Here is a 19,118-nt window from a genome sequence, read left to right on the forward strand (position 1 = left end):
CCAGCTTTCAAATGTCACATCTTCGACTGAATGCTATTGCTAATGAAGAATCTGGTAGGTTTTCATGGGATGGACATGAAAAGGAATGTGTGAAGGGATCTTTTGCTCTAGATGACAAAGTGCTCAGTGTCCTTGCCTTTAGGTGAATGGGACAAAGAATAGTAATAGAAACAGTTTTTCCTATAATCCTGCAACACAGAATTTCTCATGACATTTTGGGAATTACTGCAATTTTCACAAAGACTGTAAGTGTAACAAAGGACTAATTGGGGTGTCCAATAGACTTAAAATAAGACTCCTAGATGAAAGTTAAAATTTAGTTTTATTATGGAATTAAACAGAAAGACATTTCTTAATACAGAGATTGTGAAAGCAGTGTGGAAAATCAGCATTTACACATTGAACAGACATTGTAATTATGGGACAGTTATTGTAAGATTGTCATACACAAGGCAGAGGAGACATATTCTCCTCCATTTGTCCTGAGAAATCGTTGCCTGAAATAAAGTGTCCATTTTAAAAAAGTCCTTCTTGGAATAAAAAGCAGTTGATAGAAAGCCCAGAAAAGAACAACACAATTATCAGAGAATCAGTTAAGACAGACTGTGAATAAGTTCAAAGAATTTGGTTTGTACAGATTGGAAAAAGCAAGATAAATGTGGGACATGATAACAGTCTTCAAATATGCAAAAAGCTGTTATAATGAGAGAGCAAACTACTTGCTATGCCTGTGGAGTAATTTGGCAGAAAAGAAGATTTAAGTTGAGCACAAGAAATAAAATTGAAGAGGCTGCTGAGAGAATCCCCTTCAGTGAGAGTACAAAAAAGCAGGCTATGCATGCTTTGTTTAGTCTGGTCAAAGTTTAAGCTTAATCCTTCTTCTGAGGAGGGAGTAGGTGGCCACTTGAGGTCCCTTCTCACTGGCAGGTTTATGAGTCATAGTGGCAGCTAGAGAATAGAATTAATGGGAACCTGCCAAAATTACATCCAGGAAGTCCTTCTCTTATCAATCATCTAGAAATATTGTTTCTGTTATGTCACATCGGAGAGGTGTTTTCTTTCTGTCGTTGACACAAACTCCATGCTTGCTCTTAAGAAAGTGGGTTCTTGGAGGACAATTAGCTTATAATTTCAGAAATCCAAAGTAGGGTCTTGTTTAAGTTCCATAGATGCTTATAAGTTTTTTTAATCCACTCCTAAACCAGATGAGAAATGTCTCTCATAGGAGTTATTCCTGGTACTTGTCAGCAGAGGAAACACAAGGTGAACAGGGCTAATGGGTATTCAACAGCAAAAGCAAACCAAATAATATTTATCACCAGTAGCTCAGTGAGAGGTGGTGTCCCAGGCCCTGATCTGCCAGGTTGATGTCTTGCATTCACAGGTAGGTGCTTCTGATGAGAAATCTATACTGTAGTAAAAAATCTGGCATACCCTGATTTGAAGCTGGACAAGATCCCTACATCTGGGTAACACTGATCACTGTAACATTAGGCCATAGCTGATTACATCAATGCACATGCACAAATAGGTTGTTCATTAAGAATGTCTCCCACTGCAAACCTGTGCCTAGTCTTATGAAGATAATAACTTTTTGCTGGCTTGCTAAGATGGTAGGCCTTCTATACACTCCTCTGTACAACCATATACCTTTCCGTAACCACAGCTGCATATGCATGGAGTGCTAGGCCGGGTATGTAAGAAGAGCTAAGGTTTTATTAGGCCAGCCATTATAATTTTTAGAAATTCTCCTCATGGGCAGTACATTCTTTCAGGCCCACAGGCCCTCAGCTGGTTCTTGGGAATTAGAACTTTTTCTTTCAGGTGTGTCACAGAAATTCAGAAGAGCCTAAGGTTTCTTTCGGCCTATTAAATCAGTCACCATTTTTCAAGGTAACAGTATTTTAAATATATTGTTTTTATTTTATTTATTTATTTATTTATTATTATTATTTTTCTTTTTATTTCTCAGCTAGTAGTTTTCTTTATCTGAAGGTTATTCAGACTGATAATGTATGCTTGACCTTTGGTTTAGGAAGAGGAAAAATAGGCCCAATACCTCCATCTTTATTTGTCCCACCATTAGTATTTCCTTTCTTTATAAATCACTCACAGGTCTAATGCTGCCTTAACCGTTGAGAAAAGACAGGCTGGAGAAATCAGCAGGTGATCAAGGAAACACTTAAAGGTGATGGGCTGCTGCTTCAAAAAGCACTTGCATAAATAAATCTGCAGCACAGAGCAGAAGGGAAATCAGGGTAGAAATCTGGCTGACTGCCTGCAGTCCCCAGGACCAAGGCAGTGCTGCTGTTAAGTGAGAACAGGTGAAAGCAATTCTTTGTTTTTGCCTTTATCTCTTCCCTTTGGACATGCGCTGGGAAGCTGAGGTGTCCATTCAATAGGAAACAAGTGAACACTAGCAGGAAAGGCATTCCTTTCTTCAAGGAGATCCCAAATACTGTATGGTCAGACTAAAGCTTCACTTCTCCTCCAGCCTCACTGATGTCAGGTAAGCTCTGACCTTCTTGTTTTCCCTCTTATGAAGTGCTGCTCAGCCTCCAGCATGTAAAATGCTTTGCAGGTAACATAATCACATTCCTTACAAAACTGGGTGGCTCAGATGGTAGAACAATACATTGAGGTCTCCAGCTGAATGAGGGCATCAACACTTTCCAGCAGGCAGAAGTGACAGATAGAGACAAGAACACTTGGACCCTCTACACTTGGAGGGAACCGTAAAGAAGTTGCAAATGGCTGGGGGAGTCAGATGGTATCCAGGACAATTTGAGTATATGTGACAACAAATTATTGGAACAAAAGCCATCTGAAGGGAGATGATAAATATTAATTACAGAGTGCAATTGCAAGAGCAGTAGGAAGGAGGAGGTGCAAAGAACCGAAGAGAAAAGATTGGGATGGACATATAAAACAGGTAGTGGAAGGTTTTCAGAAATTCTGGACTGGAAAAAAGCAAGTCAGATTTAGAGAGCACCAGACAACACCAAATTTGTTAAAGAGACAGTTGTTAGTATGCCATCAATTAGAGCTGGTGTTGAAATGATAGTCAATACAATCACAGAGTAAGATTTTAGTTCTCTGACTTCTTAAAATATTCTCTCAAGGCTGTACGTGATGCTGTATTTAAAGAAGAATATATATATATATATATATATATATATATATATATTTTTTTTTTTTTTTCTCCTGAGCTTTGAAGAAAGGTAAAATCACAACAGTTTCTTTCCTATGATTCCCTTCTGGATGGCTTTTAAAATACACATCTAAAAGTACTGAAGTTTAAAGGTTTGACACTGCTCTCACTGAAGTCATTGCTGAAATTCCCATTGAATTCAGGTTCTAAACAAGTTAATGAATAGGGTGAAAAATAAGTACAAGATATGTGATCGTAAAGCTTGTGACCAATGGAGATTTTCATTTCAGTTCTAGTAGATCAAGGTTTAAAATAAGAGAAGCCAGTTTTCTCATTTGATATATGACTACCTGAACATTCAGATTCCTGTCCATTCTGGATATCAGAGTTGTGACCGCTTACTTGCTCCCTGCTAATCAAGCAAATAAAGAAGTCAAGTCTTGATTTAAACTCAGGAGAGAATGGGACATTTTTGCAATCATCCTCCCCTTCCTGGATTTCTAATTTTCAAAACAAGTGAGGCATCTCACATAAATGCTGTGCTAGTCAAGCAATGTCTGGTTCCCTTAACTGGCTTCATCCCTGATTCACACTCTCAGCAATTCAATGGGAGTCCTTCCATTCATTTCACTGGATGATACCTCTGGGCCTCAATGCTCCAGCAGTATGTGCCTAGGAAATATATTATATTACTGATAAAAGTTGTTGTATCCAAGGGATCATTTACTTCTCTCTCATGTAAAGAGAGTGGTTTTCTGAACATGAATAGACTGGCCTTGAGAATATTAAAAATGACCATTATACATTCCATAATTGATGACTGAAATCGCAGCTTCAGCCATATTGGGTATGCTTAAGTATACTAGAAAGTTGTGTGATTAAGTACTCAGTAAGTTAACTAAGAGCTTCGCTTTTCATTTCCTCACATGTAGGGACATCATTCACATGTTAGATTTATTACTTGCATGTTATATTTATTACTTATTTCTATAATATCTGCAATATCACAGTACCTAACAATCTGCAGTTATGTACATAGACCTAGGCTAATTAACAGTTAATAGACATGGACCCCAAAAATCAAATAAATAATCAAACAAAAATCCCATAGAATCACAGAACGGCTGAGGCTGGCAGGGACCTCTGGAAGGCATCTGTTCCATCCTCTGCTCCAGAAGGGCCACCCAGAACAGGTTGCCCAGGACCACATCCAGGTGGCTTTTGACGGTCTCTGAAGAGGGAGACTCCACAATGCACCTGAAGGATCTCATAATCCAAGAAGAAGAAGGGAGAGAATGGTTGGGTACAGCAGGTTCAGGAGTGTATGACAGGCTGGTATAACAGGAGCCCTTGTGATCCATCCATGTACCCATTTGTCAAATTTATGTTTTGTTTTAATGTTGTTGACATCTTGGCAAAGGTGATTTTCAAGGAAGGATTGAAGGAGAATGGTGAAGGAACATTACAGTTGTATGCAGGAAACATCTCCCATGCTGAGAATGCCAGCTCTGGTTTAAAAACTGACCAAGTGGGGACTTGAAGGCTGGCAGCTTGGGTAAGCAGGGAGTAAGCCCTCCAGCGCTGAATTACTGATGATTGGTTTAATTGTTCGTGAAGCATTTGAGATCCTCAGGTGAATGACACCATAGGAAACAAAGAATGTTGAGAAGGCAAATGCTGAATATAATGCAGGTAATAGTGCTTCTGGAAGAGACAGGAGGTACTGCACAAACCACAGCTGCCACCAACGCAAGGTTGATTCCTTTGTCCCATGCAGGCATTTCCTTTCCTGTCCTACTTCTTGCTATCATCAAAATTAGAAAATTAAATAGTTGTAATATATTGAGTAAATTATTTTAATGAGAAAATTGACTTTGTCCTGAACAGTAATAACATTAATTGCCTTTTTTTTTTTTTTATTTGAAGCTGTTATTTTTACTCCATCCTTTAAAAGTAAGCTAATGTGAGTGCAAAGTGGAAAAAGTAATATATCTTGATTTTAACTCTTTTATTTTATTTTTTTAAGCAGTAATTTTCATTTGTTACCACTGGAAAAACATGGTTTAGCAGTTCAAAGTGCAAGGCCTATCCTTTACTATGTGTGTGAAAAACACCGATGTATGTGTTTCAGATGTTCTTGTGCAATGATTGCAATTTTGATCCCTATAATCCTCAGAAAACCCCCCTTTATATAGCTCTATGTCCCACATACTCCCAGGAGCAAATTTTTCCAGGCAACCCCACCATCCCAGTAAGCTTATCACTGTATTTCTCTGTAACTTAGACAAAACCTAAACCAAATTGCTCTCAAATTTCTGAGAAATGAACCTTGTACATAGGTATTCACTCTATAAATAGCCCATTAACTCCTAGGCAAGGGTCTAACATAGACATATGTAGTCATTATTATGCTTTTGGTATCATAATTCAGGGGTCTGCTATGTCAGTAGATGTGTAGAATATGTGTAAACATATTTGAGGAAATTTTGTCCCATCATAAATGAATGGGATTTTAGGACGTATAGAATGACAGAATCCTAGAATCACAGAATAGTTTGGGTTGGAAGGGACCTTAAAGATCATTTCATTCCAACCCCCCTGCCATGGGCAGGGACACCTCACACCAGAGCAGGTTGCTCAAAAGCCCCATCCAGCCTGGCCTTGAACACCTCCAGGGACGGGACATCCACAACTTCTCTGGGCAACCCATTCCAGTATGTCACTACCCACATAGTGGAGAATTTTCCATAAACATCTAATCTAAATCTACTCTCTTTTAGCTTAAAGCCTTTTAGCTGTACCTATCAGTACACCCCTTGACAAAGGGTCCCTCCTGAGGTTTCCTGTAGCTCCCTTTAGGTACTGGAAGGCCAGTATAAGGTCTCCCCAGAGCCTTTTCTTTTCCAGGATGAATGACACCAACTCCCTCAGCCTGGCTTCATAGGAGAGGGACTCCAGCCCTCTGATCATCTTTGTGGCTCTCCTCTGGACTTGTTCTAATATTTCCATATCCTTGTGCTGGGGGCCCTAAAGCTGAACACAGCACCCAGGTAGGGTCTCGGAGAGCAGAGCAGAGCACAAACAACATCCCACTTCTCATGTGGCTTTAATTGTACTGAGCCATGGTTTACTTCTCCTAGTAAGATCTGGGTGCAAGATACAAGCAATTAATGTTTAATGAGGTTTAGCTATGAGAGTGATGTGCTTGGCAGGACTTCAAGCATCAAACTTTGAGCTGTATGTAGAAGGTCTGGTCCTGAGAGACAATGTATACTTTTATCTTGCTAGCGACTTAATGGTAGCTGTGGGTGCTTGACTTCTTACCTGACCTCTTTTTGGAGCTGTGCTCTGGAAAGATCCAGTTTGCCAGGGTGGAGAGGGTAAGTAGTTTGTATAGACCATTACATACGCAAACTTGCTATTTTGGCTGGCAATAGAGACAGTGGGAAGAAAATAATTAGACTAGCCATGCTGAGTGTCCTCATCAAAGTGAAAAAAAAAACAAACAAACAAACAAAAACACACACACACATACGAAAAACAAAAATCAAGCCCAGAAATTTTTTTTTTTTAAGTTGTAACCTTCAGACTAACAGAAAGAGAAGCCATGGGAAAACAGATTTGTGACTTTTACGACAGACTGACAGACTGGAAGTCCTCATTATCAAGCCTCTACCTTAAGACAGAAAATATATCCCTGCAACTTTATTCTTCACAGTAAACTCTGACTGCTAATTATTTGCTAAATTTCCTGCTGATGTTCCCTGAATGAAGTCAGACTTGATGAAAGTTTCTGACACTTCTCTTGTCAGCAGGAGAATAGAAAAAGTGGGCCAGCTTAGTTCAGAAAGGACCCTCACTGCTCATCATTTATGTTTCTACTGAACATGCATTGATGCTTGTCTGTCACCACCTCACAGCTTCCCATCCACCTTCCGTTTTCATGGTCATTTGAAGTACAGATGCTCAGCTTCTTCCAAACTATATAATGACAAAAAACTACAAATAAAAAACAAACAAACAACAACAACAAAAAAAACAAAAAACAAAAAATAATGTCACTCATCTTTTACAGTCTCCAGAAGAGAAGAAAACTTGCATGCAAGAAAATTAGTGTGACGAATACTCACACAGTGACTTCTGCATGCCTATCATCACTGCTTGCACACCCATGAGTCAAACTAAAAGTAGTAAATTATCCCCACTTGGTGTTATTTCATCTTTATTGTGCAAATTTCCCAGCACAATGAGGAACTGCCAGAGCTGTGTTTCCAACACTTCTGTAAAAGTATTATATACTGTAGAGGGAGAGGTCTGTGGTATCAGACAGAGGTCAGTTTTTCAATGATATTGAGTGATAATTGCAAAATTACTTTGGAGGAAAATTACAGAAGAGGAGCAGAGACTGGAATCTTGGATCTCTGTGCCACAGAAAGGGCTCTGTGCAATCATAATCACACCTGGTCTCCTCTTCCACCTTAATGAATATTATTCTATATAATGTGGAAGAGTTTTAATAGGAGACAATTGGAGGACATTTCTTGTCCTCTTGTCATCCTACATCAGCTGCCATGATTTGGCTATAGTCTTATAGTTATCCCTTCTGCTTTGGAAAAATTAGGTTCGGCATCAGTATCTCAGAATCCTTTATATATTTTAATTGCAATTTTTCAGAGAAAAGACTTATCTCCTTCCATTATTAGTCTAAAAATTTGGCACCACAGCAGTTAGCACAACAGCTGCAGCCCTTAGAGCACTAGTCCTAAGTCCCAAGGTTGTATGTAGCAGAGCTGATAACTGAGCGAAGACAGTGCAAGTCTCACAGAAACACATAATGTAAGATAAAGATTTCTCCCCAAGTCTAGATTTATTACATAGTTTATTTCAGCATTACAGCTGAGAGGAGATTTATTCTCCCAAACACCAATGTCTGTGGTCACCATTGAGAAGGTACAAATTAGGGCCTTAAGTGTTTGTTCATGTTTCTTTGTTTCATAAGTGCCTCACTTTTGGGACCAAGTAAGTCATCCAATAGCCCAAATAATAAATATGGGATTCTATCCAGTGTACATTCCAGAATGAGTTACCAATCCAGTGACCTGCAATCTAGGGCTGAACCTTACCCACACAAATAATCCTTCCAACCCAAATAATATTGTATTCTCCTTGTAGCTGGAATATAGCCAGATACCTAAACATGTTACCCAGATACATCATTCCACAGCCTTCCATCTCAGCCTGCCTGTCATTCCTCTACCATTGCTTTCCTGATCTAAAGAGAATGAGGGATTGCTTTCTGAAGCAGTTCTACTGACCCCTTTTTGATTTTGCCTTTTTTGTTTTGTTTTGTTTGTTTGTTTGTTTTAAGCAAGAATTGTCAGCATTCTCTGTCAGTACAGGTGACTGATTCATAGTCATGAAGAGGAAATAGAAAATATGAGAAAGGAAGTTTAACATCTGATCCAAGAATCAATTTTTATTATTTTTAACTGTCAAATGATAACTTGTGATTTTTTTAAGGATCTTCTTATAGATATCAGAAAACTTCCAAAAACTTTGCACTGCTCTTTTGCTTTTTTGTGCCAGCAAGATCATCCAAGGCAAATAAAACAAGCAACAGAAATTTATACCACCCAAGTATTTAGCTACTGAGAAGTGATGATGCAGTGAATTAATGGCTTAGTTTATTATAGTTTTTCCTTATGACTCTGCATTAGAGGGTCTAACTCTATAGATCCAATTTATTCTGATCACATAATGTTAAGTGTATTAGGTTTAATGGGCCTATTTCAAAAGAGATTAAAGAAATCATGTTTACCAAAAAAGTAGGTTGGAATGAATAAAAATACCATTAAAAAACCTAAATCACTTTTTATTTCCTAAACTTTTATGTCTGAATTTTGCTGTGAGAATGGAAGAGTGATCATTTCTCTCTCCCTTCCTTGCTTCCTTCCTTCGGTAGTTATATACTCTTTACAGGAGAAACATCACATATTTTGACCCTTCTGAAGTATTCTGAATTCCCCTTCAATGCCATTACTTATTTCTATGGAATGAGATTATGGTACCAAATACCAGAGCATGAAGTAAGTTTACCCTGTTTGCTCCATAAAGTTTGTGATATTAGGGGCAAGTTAACAAATAAATAAGAAAACTTCATAACAGAACTATCTCATGATGGTCTGTTCTTGTGGTGCATCAAAGTATAACCTCTTAGCAAACTCAGATTTCTCCAGTTCTGTGACTTTCCTATTTATCTCTGTTTTGGAGGCCATATTTAAAAGTAACATAGTTTTCATGGCAGTTGATAGTTATATAGATAATTTTCAATACTTAGCTCTGTATCAGGTGGATACTGAAAATTATAATTAAAGACTTTTTCTCTTGAAAGGTTTCCTTGAAAACTCAAAGTAAATAAGTACTGCAACTTTGAGGAGGAGCAAAAAAAAGAACCGGAGTTAATGATTTTAGGGCTTGCTTATAAAATGCAGGCTTTCACTATCATGTGAATGAAACCCAAGCATTAAAATTTACAGATTTTGTGTTTCACAGGTTTTGTCTTTAAGCTGCTTTCTGTAGCAAGATGCTCTAAGACATGACAGAGGCCTTGGGCAAATTAAGAACATTATTGCAATCTGACTTTGTATCAGGTACTGTATTCTTGAAATTTGCAATTGAGATTTGGTGTAAAATACTGTAGAGGAGCAGTCAGGCTCAATGTTTATTGGGATATTATAGAAATCCCAATAAGTTGCTGCTGAAAAAGCCCATTTACAACACCATGTGTTACAGCATACCCATATTGAAATACTGGAAGCACAGTCCCAGGGATAATCAGTTTTGCTGAGTGCTACCGTAGGACCTGTAGTTCTCTAACAGAGACCACAGGCTTGGACTAGCTTCAGGAGCATGCAGGGGACCTGTTTTCTATCTAACAACTCAACCAGCATACCCACCCACTCAACTGTTTAATCATAAAGTGTGGCATATTACATTGAGCAAACCTTGGATCCAAAGTGTGTGGCTCAGTCTGCCCTGAATTTGTAATGTTTGTCTCTATCATGGGAAATCTTAATCATTTCTATCTTGATAAGTCTGTCTCACCTACCACATAAAGATTTTGTAGTTGATCTTGCAAGGAAATTTGTAGGAAGCTACTTCCTTTGCTACTACAGTAGACTTGTATTTTATCTCCTTTGCTGCTTGGGGGAGATTTTTTTTTTTTTTTTTTTTTTTTTTCCCCAAGCTAAGATCTCAGATCCCTTATTTTTCCCCTTCATTTTCCCCCAGCGTTGATCAAAAGCTCAGTACCCAAGATCAGGAAAGCCACAGGGTGCTTGGCAAAACTGGCACAAAAATGTCAGTGCACAACAGCAAAGCAAGAGACACTTGTCTGCTGATTGCTGGGCTTGTTATGCACTGAGTCATGCCATTTGTAACACATAGCAACTAGAAAACTATTACTGTATCTAAGAGGAGAGAGAAATGACTTCTTAATTTAAAGATGACTTTTCTGTGTTAGGGATTTGACAGAGAGGATGAAGGACTAGAGGAGATAAAGTGTTTGTCTGGTGAAAAAAAATCATTTTGTAAACATGAAATATTGATCGGGCATGTATTGTGTGAGTGCTTGCTGTATGTGTATATCGAGTTCCAAATGTTGCACATTCAGAAAAGTTCAGTTAGAAAAATCACTCACAGACATACATAGACAGAGGTCTACAATCTGTGCTGTCTGGAGAACATTAAACATTTATTTAGAGAAGAAGAAACTTCTCTCACATATTGCTGAATAAGATTTTTGTGACCACTAGTTTTGTCTGAGGAGGATTTAAGACTATCTAAAGCGTCCCTTATCTGTTTTTTTTTTTTTTTTTTTTTTTTTTTTTTTATGCTTAATTAATAGAGCTGATCTGACAAGTGCTTTTATTGGAATCTGTCTTCTACTCTTTTCTGTTTCTTTTTTACTTGACTTCAATAGAAATTCTCTCTGCAGCCCTGAAAATGAGGACATATCTTTTTAGAGCTACATAATTCAAGTGTATGGGCTCTAATTGTTATTATTCTCTGTCCCTTTTGCAACATCTTTAAGACTTTCCTGTATTACCAGAGTGACATAAAATGGTCATAGTCTAAATGAACATCAGACTTAGAAGAGTTTAATTATAGAGGTACCATTAAAAGTACATTGATTTTCACTTAAGGAGGAGATTAATTCTTTGCTTTTATTTTTTTTATTTTTTTTTATAAACAATGTAGGGCAACTTACTCAAATTTACAGCTTTACCTGTATCTCTCACCATTGCCATAAGAATAGTTATATAATAACAACCTCTCTCTTCCTGGTTTTTGAGTCTTTAGAAATTTAGCTTTCATATTCTTCCCAATCATAAAGACTAAGAAAATGTCTCTAAAGATAAGAACATTTCATATTCAAGAACAAAATAATTTAAGAACTGATGTCATATTATAAACAGATAACTGATAATGAAGGCGTTTATATTGCAAGATATAAATAAACAGAGAAAACTGGCAATGTACAGGTCAAATACAATGAATATATTCAGGTAAATCTTTTAATTAATTGAAATTATTTTTTCATGATGTGGGTAAAGTTTTTGTCATGGTTGCACGAAGACTGGTAAGAGTTAATGCATCTGTTATGCATGTTTTATATGCAAATATTGTGAGTCTTAACATTATGGCTACAGTAACACTAGAATCACTAGATTATACTAGTTTTGAAGATGTCTTTCCTGTCTTGACTTGAAGAAGTTCACTAACTTTAGAGGTGGTTACAAAACTGGAATGATGGTTATGTAGTAATCATGATATCTCTTCAACATAAAAAAAAAAAAAAAGTGTCATGAAAAAGGGGCAATGAAAGCTAAAACGATGTGAGTCAAGCTAAGGGAATGTCTTGACCATGGCTGTGAAGGAGAAAGTGGTGGATGAAGAGAGAGGGACACATGGAGAGGTGGCCTCAGTACCCTTGCTCTTGTTGGTGACATTGAGAAAGTGTTTGCACCTCCCTTTGCCACTGAGATCTCTGCTCACACACCTCCATAGGCTGGGGCCCTCGGGCAGGTATTTCCCTCCTGGAGGCAGAGGATCTGTCAGTCCTGCTTTCCCAGAGGCAGCATGGATCCTATCCAGGCACAGAAAGAGTGTTTTATGCTCACTTTCCTGGGAAGACCAGGTGGAATATGACCCTAGGATACTTCCTCCCCCTGTGTTTTACAATTAAAGTGAAGATCTGGAGTGGAGAGGCAGCAGCCAAATCACTAATTAGCACTCTGATGACTACATCTGCATTTTTAAGATTTCATTTTGATTTGCATGGGCCTGCACAGTCAGCTGTTACGTTGCAATTCAGCTGAGTTAAGTGTTTACTTGTTTTTTAGGAGAGGGAGAGAAAAGATCCAACAGAACTGGGTTTTTATCTAGAAATAAATGTTAGCCAGGAGGTTTCATTCACTAGTGGAGTGCTGGGACCAACACTACCAGAAGAAGAGAAAATTTTTTTATGGGTAGGAAGGAGGCAAACAGTCACTTCAGGAGTAATACACAGATGAATGATGCACATTGATGTTTCCCACATTAAGGAGGAAAATGTGCTAGAGACGCATTTCTTGGTTAAAAGTAGAAAGTATGATGTACAGTTTTTGAGTGCTTACTACTGTAGCTGAGATATGTAAGGAGCTTTTACAAACTAAGTATGCTCTGATACCTTCCCTTTCCAAAGCATTCATTATGGTTTTGGATTGTCTCCCTCCTACCCCTCATCCTTCAGGACTGAAATTCTTAAGGTGATGCCTGAAAGTGTCATTCTGAAAATTAACTTCTCCAACCAACACTAGTTATCTCATGGCTGAGCACTTTGCCCATTGTTGTCTTACCAAACACATTGGCAAACATTCTGATAAGTAACCCCTTCTTATTTGAGCTGACTCAAAATACAGAAGTGAAGAACAGAAGAACCTGCATGGTTGAAAGCCAAAGTAGGTTTTCCATTACCACTTGGAAATATGGAAATCTTCTCCCGTTGTTGAAGAAAAGTTACTACCACATCAATTGTCATGTGGGTAATTATAATATTTTTCCTCCTATTAGCATGAGACCAAAGTCTGCCAGATCTATGGCCAAGATTTGGGATACTCAATTCATTTTTGTTTTGTTGTAGATTTTTTGTAGTCTCAGATGGGATACATAATCTTTGCTCACCTCAAGGTTGTATCGAAAATTAGAGATAATGGCACATTCCCAACTCTCAGAAGTGGTATGTAGCTAAATAACAATTTCATTGGAAGAAATGGAAAAATAGGAACCTATTCCCAGAACCCGTCCATTTCTTCATCACTTTTGAAATTAAACACTTTCACCAGACTTTTTACCAAAGAGATCCAGCCAGTATGACTGAACTAAAATGAAAAATGGGATTCTCACCTCAGCTATGGCATACCTGTCCTTCAGTTACAGACTATGGAAGCTCCAGGCAAAAAAATGGTTCTCCATTGAACCTGATGAATTGGCTCCAACCTACGAGTTATTCCAAAATGGCTTTCTCTCTCTGATTTTTCATGAATTTAAGAGTTTTCTTCCTAATATGGAATTAGCCAGCTATGGAAATTACAACATTTTACAAAAGGAAAATTGTCTTCTTTCAGCCTATAGTTATGAGGATAAGAGTATTAATTAGTCTGAAATGCCCAAATCCTGTGGAAATAAAAATTCCTAAGAATAAAGATTAATTTGAAACTGCACCATGAATAAATCCATTCTTTAAACTAAAACTCCTTACAGAATACAAAGTTGTCAGTATGACTATGGCAACAGGGACCTGCATGGACCAATTACATCCTCATACTTGCATGCAGTATCACGTTGCTCATTTATATTGAAATTAATCAGATTTACTCCCAAATCCTTACCTTCAGTGCTGATTCCTAACAATATATCATTTATACACTTGATTTTTCCATACTGAACTGAGTTTAGGCATTCAAATGCGCACATACTTGAATATACAATTCATATATGTACAGCACTTTTGATGAACATCATTAAAATGCTTGTTCTTTTTAATCAATTGCTCAAAAATCAGAGTGCTCTTGATCTATAGCACTCCGTTCTCCTTTGCTTAGGCAGATAAAACTACATAGGACAGAGAGTATGTAATTATTTACATGCTTATCCCAGAAATAATTTTCTGAAGAGGTTACTGTGTTATGAGAGTATTTAATGAAGTACTTTCAGCTTTTCTGTAATTAATGCAAATTTATGTGATGATCTACTATTTTAACAATCACCGACTGTGTGTATTTTAATTTTCTATCTTTTTTTTTTTTTTTTTTTTTTTTAACTGAAAAAAATTGTTTGCATTATCTCTTGACCGAGTTTAAATACAGCTGCTTTGAAATTTGCGTTTTGTGGTCTGTGGGAGGACCTAGAATTGCAAAACAACAAAAAAGAAATTCAGAACGAAAATAAGAATGTCTTCAAATTTCCCTTGGAAAGAAAGCTTGAATGGGTGGGGAGCAATGGCTGATATCTGCATCTTTAACAGACTGGATGACAGGGCTGCCTCAGACTACAGGTATTTGTTTCAACTTCCTTTTTTTTCCCTTTTTTTTTTTTTTTTTTTTTTTCCCTTTTGTTTTAGAACACATCAGAAGAGCCTGGTGCTTCTGGGTGTGTTGTCTTAAGAAAGTGCTTGAGGAAGAAACCCCAGTGCTGCATCTGAGCTGGTGGCTCTGCTCTGTAGCAGGGTTCAGTGTGGACATGATGTAGATCACCTGGGAAACCAGGGGTTTGTTTTGTGTGTGCTATTTTTGTTGTGAATAGGATAGGATAGGATAGAACAGAACAGAATAGTACCATTGGAAGGCACATACAAAAATGATGAAGTTCAACTTCCTGACCTATCCAGGGCAGGACATGAGGGCATTATCCAAAGGCCTCTTGAACAGGCATGGGGCATACAATACCTGTAATCCTGGTCCAGTAAAGAAATGTTACTCTCCAGTCCAGACCTCCCCTGGCACAGTTCGTTGCCATTGCCTTCTGTTCTGTCATCAGTTACTGGGTGGCAAAGACCAGCACTTCCCTCTCACCTTCTCCCTCTTCTTTCTTGTGAGTTTAACAAGGTGATGCTTGATCACTTTCTTTAAAAGAAATTTCTTTTGATTTCCTTGAAAGACCACTTTCTTTGCTGGTAACTCAGCCACTCCCTTTCCATCCATTTCCTTATAGTGTGAAGGGCAATCCTCTTCTCATGCCGGATACCATCCCATCATTTATGCTTCTTCTTGCACTTCACCATATTGCTGTCCATCTCCAACTGTCTAGATTCCTGCACCTTTGATATATTTCTTATCCACTTCACATACATTTTCTCCCCTGTTGGCCCTTAAGCTGCAATACTGGCAATACTTCTCCCTGCTGTGGCCAGTAGCATGTTGAGGTCACTGACTACTATCCAGGTTGAAAATATCTAATCTTTTTCCCACATTTACCCTTGGTTTACCATTTTTCATTTCTTCTTTTGTAACTAAACTGCAAACTTATTGGGGTGGGAGAGCTGTTTGTTCTTTGTTTGCATAACATTTAGTACAAGGCATCTGGGAGATGTGAATTCTTAAACCATGTAGTAATAAATGAGTAAAGGCTTGTAAGTAGAGAAAAATATGATAAGAAGGGTAGAGTCATCTCACAAGTTAACATTTTAGACCCCAGAAATATAGGACTACCCTCAGCTTCCAAAAAATGTAGTAATATTAAGACACCAAACATCGGTCTGCTTGCCTGACCTTAGTTCTGGTAGTGATGCTGAGTAACAACAATATGATTATGGCATTTTAGGGATTTAATTTTCCATTTGATTGAACTGATTCATACATGGTTCATTTCATGGCATCTTTGCCTTTCCAGATGGGAGGCAGCTGTGGAGGAGGGGAGCCCTCCTGAGGACCTCCCAAGCTACTCCTTTCCCATCTCTTGCTGATAAATGAGAAATTTCAGCTCTGAGGAGTAGCAGCAAAAGGGGCATAATTCCTAAAATAATTGATTTTAAAATGTCCTGTGGAAAGGCTTCAAAGACTGTTGATGATATATGAATAATGAAGGGTCTGTATTTTATAACAGAATTCATTAAAGATAAATAAAAGTCTGACAGAAGGTGCAAAATGACCTATTTTCAATTAACTCAAACTAATTAATGGGTTTACTTGTAAATTCTCAGAAAATCCATTTTATAGTCAGAAGTACTGTAATTTTAGCAGTGATACAGTATTTTTGTGCACAGCAAAAAGACTGAACCCCCTCCTTTAAGTACAAACTTTAGTTCAGCTTCAACTTTGGAGCAGTGCCTGGTACCTTCATAATTCTCTTCCTTCCCTCTACCCACGATCTAAAAAGGAAGATGGATATACAGAAAGCCTACAAGGAAACCTGATATATCATCAGGGAAAAAAAATGACACATAAAGAGTGTTCCATGAATCACAAAAGTACATTTCAATAACTAAGCTCGAAGGAAGAAAAGAAAAGGAAAAAAAAAATAATTGTCTTGATTGGCCAATTATAAAATTATAAATGGTTGTGCTTCTGAGAATACTCATGCAGCATGAGTAGAGGTTTTCAACTGAGCCTGATGAAATCCTGTCCTGCTTGGAGTGGTATCTCAGTGCAGATTTTCCATGCCTGACATTGCTCTCACGCTACTGTTAAAAAAAATTGCATTAAAAATTCTTCCAGAAATGCACATGACTTAATTAAACAAAATCAAGAAACAAATCGGCAAATGTCATACATGGGAATCCTTCAGATTTCTTCTCCACTTCACCTCATTTTTAGGGTGGTATTTCAAAAACTTTTTCACCAGGAACATGAAGAAATCGTGTATGCATAAAACTGGGTATCTTGCAGTTTAAATATGTCTCTGTATTTTTGGCAGGTTCTACAAATTCGAAGTATTTATTTAATCTTTATAACTGCAAACAATACAAATTCAAATACTTTTTCAGTATTGCTCATCTATTACATTTTATGGTATGTGTTTAACGACATGAATGGAAGTGTGATAGACTACAGATTTAACAGATTTAATCAAAGACTGTGCTGAGCATGTAGCAGAGGTTAGTGTTTCTGTAAGAATCATGATGTTATAATTTCCTGCTCTTTCAAGTATGTAGCCATTATATTTCATTTATGTATGGTCTGGGTGAGCTTTTTTATCATTTTAGTCTGGCTTCCTAGGAAGACATGGCAAACTGCTATCCTTGCACCATGGCTCTGCTTGACCATTTTCTCCTCCCTCAAATATTTCCATCCAAAGAAGAAAGAGCCACTGAAAGCTCAGGGTTAGTTGCAACCCCAGATGTTAAAAGGCAGTGTCTAACCTCAGGGACTGATGAAAAGGCTGGTCAGAGGTGGCTACAGTGCATCTGTTTTGGCAATGACCATAGGAATGTGTGTACATCAAATGATCTAGCAGCCACTGCAGGTGTCCCTTGCCCTGGGGCATATTACAGGAGACATGGAGGGATGAAGCAGAATGGCAAAGCTGGTGGGCAAAGGATGCATAGCTTGAGTGAAGCCAGGTTTTGTCAGTTCTTTCACCCACTAAAAAAAACATTAGGTTTTGGTGTGCCAGCTCCATGGGGCTGAAGGAAACCTTCAGCTTGTCCCCAAAGCATCAGGGTTTCCCACAAGAACTCCGGTCCAAGGAATAACTAGATGTAAAACTGCACAGCTTCTAAGACTGGCATGCAGTTCAGCATGTGGGCTGTCTTCTGCACTTCATAAAGGTAAAATATGCATAGATTGGAGCTGCATTTTTTCATGATTATGAAGGGGTTAAAAAGAAACACATTTGCAGCACTGAGGCAGAACGACCTTGTGGGGAGCATTCTGGTGTGTGCCAACTGTTCTTTCTTCCTCTGTACGCAGCTTGCAATGGAAAAGTACTGCCTGCCCTCTGTAAATTATTAATTTCTTCATGTTATCAGATACCGTTGATAAAAAGACAAGTGGCCCCTGTACTGACTGTCTAGGGTAAAATGAATACTTGCTGATGCCCTTTAAACTCTGTATAGGTTTTCATCTACTTTCTACTGAGGTCGGCTTTGCACTGTGCAATGGACTGTTACACACTTTTAGCTGCTCACAAGTAACTCCCTATGGAATAAACCATTACTGCTTTCATTTTAGGTGCTGACTTAGATGAATGACTTTAAATTACTTACAACCTTCAGCCGATCTAAGATGTCAAACAAACTTTAAACTAGTATATGTTCAAGGATGTGTGAACCTGAAAACAAGAAAAGGTGGAGGTGCTTTTTCATTAGCCACTGCTTTGTACAGGAGAGAAGGTCACCACCTGGAGAGGCTGGGCACAGAGACAGAAGACGCTATCGCTCCTAGTCAGTGTTCTTAACTATTATTAATACAAACAACTCTAAGCAGTACCTCTGATAAAAAGCTTGATTAAAGCTACTGAGATTAGGGATCATGTTAACTAGTGATGATAGGATAAATTATCAAATGGAATGGCTCCAAATTGTAGCATAAAGGGACCCATTTACAAGGGATTATACATCAGGTTCAAAAAGAATGAGGAATTGACGAGAATAAAAGCACATACTAGATCCAACAAGTGGTACCTTTGCCAGGACTGCTGTATTGCAGATGGCTATATTTAACTTTTCAGGATAGACAGTGGAAAGGAAACTGCAACAGGCAAGACAATAAGAGTGAGCAGCTGTCTAAAAAGCTGTAATGTACTGAAAATGGCACTTAACGCATATTCATCAGGGCCAGCAGAGTATTCTCCACTGCAGTTAAATGCATTAGGACTAGCAGCAGACGGTCTAGTTACTGAGGATCGTCTCCATACTATTCACTTCAGTTCTTCATCATTCTTTCAGAGATTTCCGTCTCATGTTTTTTATGCCATTGCTGAAAGGTAG

General features: G+C 38.1%; 1 long non-coding RNA gene across 2 annotated transcripts in view; it reads left to right on the plus strand.

Moving 5' to 3' along the window:
* Positions 1–2,270: 2,270 nt before the first annotated feature.
* The window catches only part of LOC311436628, a 61,538-nt gene continuing 44,690 nt past the window's right edge, over positions 2,271–19,118 (plus strand). For both annotated transcript variants that reach the window (XR_014692976.1, XR_014692977.1), the window contains exon 1: positions 2,271–2,509. This is a non-coding gene — a long non-coding RNA (uncharacterized lncRNA). The remainder of the gene's footprint in view (positions 2,510–19,118) is intronic.

Source organism: Aythya ferina (assembly GCF_964211825.1).
Source record: "Aythya ferina genome assembly, chromosome: 4".
In the NCBI taxonomy this organism is placed as follows: domain Eukaryota; kingdom Metazoa; phylum Chordata; class Aves; order Anseriformes; family Anatidae; genus Aythya; species Aythya ferina.